Below are 7,094 nucleotides of genomic sequence, written 5' to 3' on the forward strand. Positions count from 1 at the left end.
ATGAATCTTGCATGATGCATGTGACCCTAGGTGAAAAATTTTTGAATTCAATGATATAAACTTATGTTTTTCATGCTTCCGCTCCTTCAGCCCTATGTGACACATTCAAAATGAATGGGGTGTCTGATCAAGCAATAAGACTCAGAGCATTCCCATTCTCCCTTTGGGACAGAGCAAGGAAGTGGTTACTTTCTCAGCCAGCTGGAACGTTCACAACTTGGGAAAACCTATCTCAAGCTTTTCTAGCAAGGTATTTTCCACCTACAAAGACAGCAAAACTGAGGCTTGAACTCAACACCTTCAGACAAAAGGAAGGAGAATCACTCTATGATGCATGGGAAAGATATAAAGACCTACAGAGGGAATGTCCACACCATGGCATAGAAGATTGGCTATTAGTGCAAAATTTCTATAATGGATTACTACCCTTTACAAGGAGCACAGTTGATTTAGTTGTAGAAGGGGATCTAATGGAGAAAACAGTGCCACAAGCACTTGAACTTCTAGAAAGGGTTGCATACCATAATTATGAGTGGTCAAATGAAAGAGGAAATGTAAGGAAAACTACAGGGGTATCGGAAGTAGACGCCCTAAGCATGATAAATGCTCAGTTTGATCAACTCACAAGGAAACTCGAAAGAATGCAAGCCAACGCAGTTGGTACAAACAGTCAACTTGAAGATAGCTATGGAGGAGGATACATGAATTCAGAATACAGCAATTTCAATGAACCCTCCTTTGAATAGATGAACTATGTGAATAATGGAGGAAACTTCAACCAGAGGCAGCCCAACAATCCATTTTCAAATATTTACAACCCTGGATGGAGGAACCACCCAAATTTCTTATGGTCCAATCAGCAGAACCAGCCAATAAACAAGCAACAGGGTAACAAACCACTAGCAACCCCTGGATTTCAGAACAGAGGTCAAAACTTTGCACAGTCATCACTACCTCTCTAACCTTAACAACTTGAACTGAAAATGACTATGGAAATCATGATGGAAGGATTCCTAGTAGCTCAACAACAACAAAATGAATTGATTGAACAGCTGACTTCCAGAATGCACTAACTTGCTACTCACAATAAGATGCAAGAGAATCAGATCCCTCAGCAAGCAAGTTCTTCAAGTAAGGCTGCTGGCAAGCTGCCTAGCCAACCAGAAATGAACCCAAAGGAGCATTGTAAGGCAGTTACACTGAGGAGTGGGAGAACTCTAGTACAACCAGAGGTAGAACAGACAGAGAAAACCATAGAAAATTCTGACGGCCAAGCAGAAAAAAAGGAGGAAAAAGCTAGGAAAGATCAGGAAGAGCAAGCAAGGAAGACAAAGAAATTACCAGAACCATACCAGTCTCCCTTACCTTTCCTCAAAGATTTTAGAAAGCCAAATTAGACAAGCAGTTTGGGAAGTTTTTGGAGGTTTTACAGAAACTTTACATCAACATCCCCTTCACTGAAGCACTATCTCAGATGCCATCCTATGCAAAATTTCTTAAGGAAATTCTGTCAAAGAAAAGAAAGCTAGAAGACTATGGAACAGTAGCTTTAACAGAAAAATGTAGTGCCATACTGCAAAACAAATTGCCTCCAAAGTTGAAAGATCTAGGAAGCTTCTCCATACCTTACCTCATTGGTGACAAGAAAATAGACAAGGCCCTTTGTGATCTTAGGGCAAGCGTCAGTTTAATGCCTCTATCAATATGCAAAAAGCTGGAGATGGGGGAACTAAAACCCACAACAATCTCATTGCAATTGGCTGATCGATCTATTAAATATCCTGTAGGAATACTTGAAAACATTCTAATCAAATTGGGCAAATTCTTCATTCCAGTGGACTTTGTTGTCCTTGAGATGGAAGAAGATGTTAAAATTCCTATCATCCTGGGAAGACAATTCTCGGCAAACGCCGGAGCTATCATAGACATAAAAAATGGGCGACTAACTCTCAAGGTAGGAGAAGAAGAAGTGGAGTTCAACTTGTTCGACACGATGAAACACAAATTTAAACCTGATGAATGCTTCAAGGTTGACACAATTGATGAAAAAGTTGAAATGGAATTTTATAAGACCCATCCTAAAGATCCTCTTGAAGCATGTATTGTGCATAGCTACATAGTGGATGATGAAAATATAGAAATAGCAGCCTATGCACAATAGTTAGCAGCTCATCCACCCTTACCCTTAGCTAAAGCTTCCGAGATGGAGAAGTTGAAGGAGGAACAAACCAAAGGTAAGCTCCAGGAAAACGCCAAATAGGTAGAGCTTAAACCTCTCCCATCCTCACTAAGGTACGCATTTTTGGACTCAAATTCTAAATATCCTATTATAATCAATGCTAGCCTGTCTAAGAGAAAAAATTGCTAAAAGAACTTAGGATCCATAGCAAAGCCATAGAGTATAAAATAGAAGACCTGAAGGGAATCAACCCTTTGATTTGCATGCATAGGATACCCATGGAAGAAAACAGTAAACCCACAATCGAACACCAAAGAAGACTTAACCCAAACATGAAAGAAGTAGTCAAGAAAGAAATCTTAAAACTATTAGATGCAAGTATCATATACCCAATCTCTGATAGTAAATGGGTTAGTCCAGTACATGTAGTTCCTAAGAAAGGTGGGACAACTGTTATCCAAAATGCAAACAATGAACTGATCCCTACTAGAGTAGTCACTGGTTGGCGGATGTGCTGTAACATCTTCACTTTAGTTAGTCCGTACAGTCTACTGTTCCGGTGACCAATGTTGATCCGGACAGCTAGAATATTTGAAATTATAATTAGACTAGAGTAAGGAGTTATAAATAAACCAAATAATGATAAGAAAAATCAAGGAAAATTTCTAAGAATAAAATACACTAAGGTTAAACGAGCCGAAACCTCAGTGATGAGTACCTTGAAGGGGAAGTAACGGTGAAGGACGTTAGCAAACCTAGACTCAGGAAAAACTTCATGAAATAATTTTTGGGACCTCAGGGAAGGATTATTGGGGTTCCAATGACAATAAAATGTTAAGAAAATACAAGAAAAATTTAATCAATCGGTACACACAATTTTAGCTCGTTAAGCCAAACGGAGGGTATTTGGTCATTTCGTCTTCAGAGATGATTTTTGGCCAACTTGTCTAGTTAAATAAATAATTTATATGATATAAAATGTGAATAAATATTGTTAAAAATTTGATTGAAATTAAGTAGATAAGAAAAGGAAAGAAAATGAAAATAAATGGGATTTATTACATCATGCTTATGTAAGCATGAGGTAATTAAGGTCTATGGCCAATCAAATTAAAGAAACACACTTATAATACATAAAAGGGGCAGAAAAGAAGTCAAAAAAATCTAGAATAAACATCATCCATCTTCCTTCCATACTAGCCGCACCATATCCCTTTCCCACCTCCATTTTTGGTTTACCAAAGCTTCATTTGGTCAGTCTTCTCTCAACAAAACCCTAAATTGGCAACATAAAACCTTGATATTTCTGCTTGGTGAAGCTTTTGGGAGCAAAAAGAAGTGACAAAGAAGAGCTTTTGTAAGCTTGAAAAGTGACTCCATTAGAGGTTAGTGACCAAACTTGCTTTTTCTCTTTCAATTCATGTTGAAGGAGTCAAATTGAATGTAAATTTACAAGAAAATTTAGTAAACATCATGTGTATGTTTTGCTTAAAATTTCAGTAGCCTTGGGCTTGGTAGGATTTTGAAGATTTTGTTGAATTAAAATTGTACCCTAGCTGCCCTTAATACTAACCTATTGTTTAGGATAGTGAAAGGTAAGTGAATGCATGATTTGATATGGAATGGGTTAGGGTTTGGCTATGAAATTGAGACCTTGATCATGTAATGGTGAAAGTAAGTTTTAATGGTTAACTAGTGACCCTTTGGTTATGTATGAATAAGAAATGAAGTGGTTTGTTTAGTGGGAATTGAAGTTAGTGTTGCTGCCCTTGGTGACCTGCCGGATTGGGTGTGAGTCCAGCAGGTTTGGGCAGTAATAACTGGAGTTGTAGAGGTTCAATTGGTGCAAGGCCAATTTTACATGAAACTAGACATATAATGTCACAACTTTGGTGAAGAAACCATGCCCAGAAAACCAAACCAAGTTGACCTAAAGATTGCCCTAATCTGAGTGACCTGCATTCTGCCTGGGCAAAATGACCAAATGAACAGTATTTATTCATTTGGTCATAACTCAATGTAGAAAGGTCCAATTGACCTAAAATTTTACCAGTAGAAGGCTGAGATATAGACCTACAACTTTCATGAAGAAACCTAACCCAAACTTTGACCATAACATATTCAAAAAGTGACCTGCAATCACTATACAAAACACTATAGATTTGGTCAGTCCAGAAAATCTAGAAAATTTGCAATCCGGCCAATCATGGTGTTTAGGCCATAACTTGAGCTACAAAACTCTAAATAGAGTGATTCAAAAAAGGAAATGTAACTAGACACAATAAGGAACAACTTTCACGTTGACAACTTTGCCAAATTCCCACTGTAAAAAGGACCAATAGAATAGTAAATACAAGGCTTGAAATCTGAAAATTTTGAATATCTAACACTAAGCTTAGAAAAGGTGTTAGCAATCAATACCAACAACTTTAGAATGCAAAATATGGTATGTTGGGGGTATTAGAACCAATGTACCTATTGCCTATGCAAAAGTCAACATTTTAGTTGACTAATGAAATGAATAGTAATACCTAAACTTAAATTTCAAGAATTGTACAATTTAAGAGTGTAACATGCCCTAGTACACCTAGCAAGATTGGTTTGGATAAGTTTGCATGCCAATAGGGTTCTGTTAGCAGTACTGCATATGGCTCCATGCCATTTTGTGTTTTATAGCCTCCCGTGTCATTTTGTGATATAATAGCCTTTGGTTATGTTGATTGAGTTGTTATACTTGAGTTTTATCCTTGATAATTATTACAACTTATTAGCTGTTCTGTTGCACACCATGAGACACAATGTGACTGATGGTGTGATGGTCCGAGGTACTTGGTACCCAATGCCAGTTTACCCGTTTATCTAGTCTAGTCGATTAGTATGGGTTACTCGGGCAATGAAAATAAATCTTACAAAATTTTAATCGAATAATACTGTAATAAATGCTAGAAATTAAGTCTATCTAAAATGTAAACATACATTCTGGATATTTATGTTATTTTAGTTATTTTATTTTATATTGTCACTACTAAGCAGAATTGCTTAGCGCATCACTTTTGCCACGCGCAGGTACTGGAGACATAGCTGGGGAGTCCAGCAGACCTCATACCAGGTGAACTTTCAGATCTGCACATACAGTCCAGAGTCACCTCACATTTGCAATGCATTGGTAGGACATTAGGCTACTTTTGATATTTTGTATTTTGTAAACTTGTGTAATCAGACCTTTATTTTGTCATGTATATTATAAACTCATGTAATTATGTTTTGATGTAATTATCTATAAATCATGTTCAGTAATAAATTTGAGTATTTCTTACTGAGTTGAGTATGATATAAAATGAATTGAATTTTGAAATATTGAAGTCATTTGAGAAATTGTTGGAAATATGTTGGTGGTTGACTGAGATGGATAATGTGATTATATTGGCAGTGTTTTTAACAGATTCAGAAGAACTGTTTTTCTAGTTTACAGTCGGCACTCTGCCAAATTTTCTATAAAATTTGTGGAAAATTCAGATTAATCAAAATTATAAATAAATGAATTAAAAAGGGTAAATTGTAATGGAAATATGATTTAGTGCTCCGGCACACTGTGTGGCATATCTTGCTTGGCTACACTGTAGACGGGTAAGGGGTGTCACATGTGCATAAACTATAGGAAATTGAACAATGCTACCAAAAAAGACCATTTCTCTCTCCCCTTATTGACCAAATGTTATAAAGATTAGCGAAACACTCTTATTTCTGTTATCTAGATGGGTATTTGAGATTCTTTCAAATCCCTATTCACTCAGAAGACCAAGAAAAAACAACATTTACTTGCCCCTATAAAACAGTTGCCTATAGGAGAATGCCTTTTGGTCTTTGTAATGCCCCTGCTACCTTTCAAAGATGCATGATGGCTATCTTTTTCTGATTATATTGAAGATATCATGGAAGTTTTTATGGATGATTTTTTCGTCTATAGAACTACTTTTGATGATTGCCTAGCTAATTTATCTAAGGTATTGCAAAGATGTGAAGAATCAAATATAATCCTAAATTGGGAAAAATGCCACTTCATGGTAAGGGAAGGCATAGTTCTAGGACATTTGATATCAGAAAGAGGAATTGAAGTAAATAAGGCAAAAATTAAGATCATTGAAAACATGCCACCACCAACATCAGTTAAGGGAGTTTGAAGCTTTTTGGGACATGCAGGATTCTACAGGAGATTCATCAAGGACTTTTCCAAAATAGCTAAGCCACTTACTAACTTGTTAAGTCAAGATGTTCCTTTTGATTTTAATGAAAATTGCCTTGTTTCCTTTAACAGGATCAAAGAAGCCTTGATATCAGCACCAATAATGTAGCCACCGAATTGGGAGCTACCATTCAAGGTGATGTGCGACGCAAGTGACTATGCAGTTGGAGCAGTGCTCAGGCAAAAAAAGGATAAAAAGCTCCATGCTATTTATTATGCTAGCAAGACATTAGATGATGCGCAAATTAATTATGCCACCACAGAGAAGGAATTCCTAATAGTGGTGTTTGTAATGGACAAGTTCAGATCTTACCTCATTGGGTTAAAAGTCAATGTATGCACAGATCATGCTGCAATCTGGTACCTTTTGAACAAGAAAGAAGCAAAACCAAAGCTGATTCGATGGATTCTACTCCTGAAAGAATTTGACCTTGAAATCAAGGACAAAAAAGGATCCGAAAATGTAGTAGCTGACCATCTCTCCAGATTAAAATTAGAGCACACAGAGGACTTCAAAGATTTGCCAATTGATGATTCATTTCCTGATGAACAATTACTTGCATTCTCCAAGGCTCCATGGTATGTAGGGTACTGCCTCCAAACATGACTTATCAGCAAAGGAAGAAATTCCTACATGATGTGAGATATTACTTATGGGAGGAACCTTTACTG

At 36.8% G+C, this 7,094-nt stretch overlaps 1 non-coding gene across 1 annotated transcript; it reads right to left on the minus strand.

Annotated features, from left to right (window-relative positions):
* Window positions 1–275: 275 nt before the first annotated feature.
* On the minus strand, window positions 276–382 carry LOC131170854 (small nucleolar RNA R71). The gene has a single exon (XR_009141619.1). It is a non-coding gene; the product is annotated as a small nucleolar RNA R71 (small nucleolar RNA).
* Window positions 383–7,094: the final 6,712 nt, after the last annotated feature.

This window comes from Hevea brasiliensis, chromosome 11, assembly GCF_030052815.1.
Source record: "Hevea brasiliensis isolate MT/VB/25A 57/8 chromosome 11, ASM3005281v1, whole genome shotgun sequence".
In the NCBI taxonomy this organism is placed as follows: domain Eukaryota; kingdom Viridiplantae; phylum Streptophyta; class Magnoliopsida; order Malpighiales; family Euphorbiaceae; genus Hevea; species Hevea brasiliensis.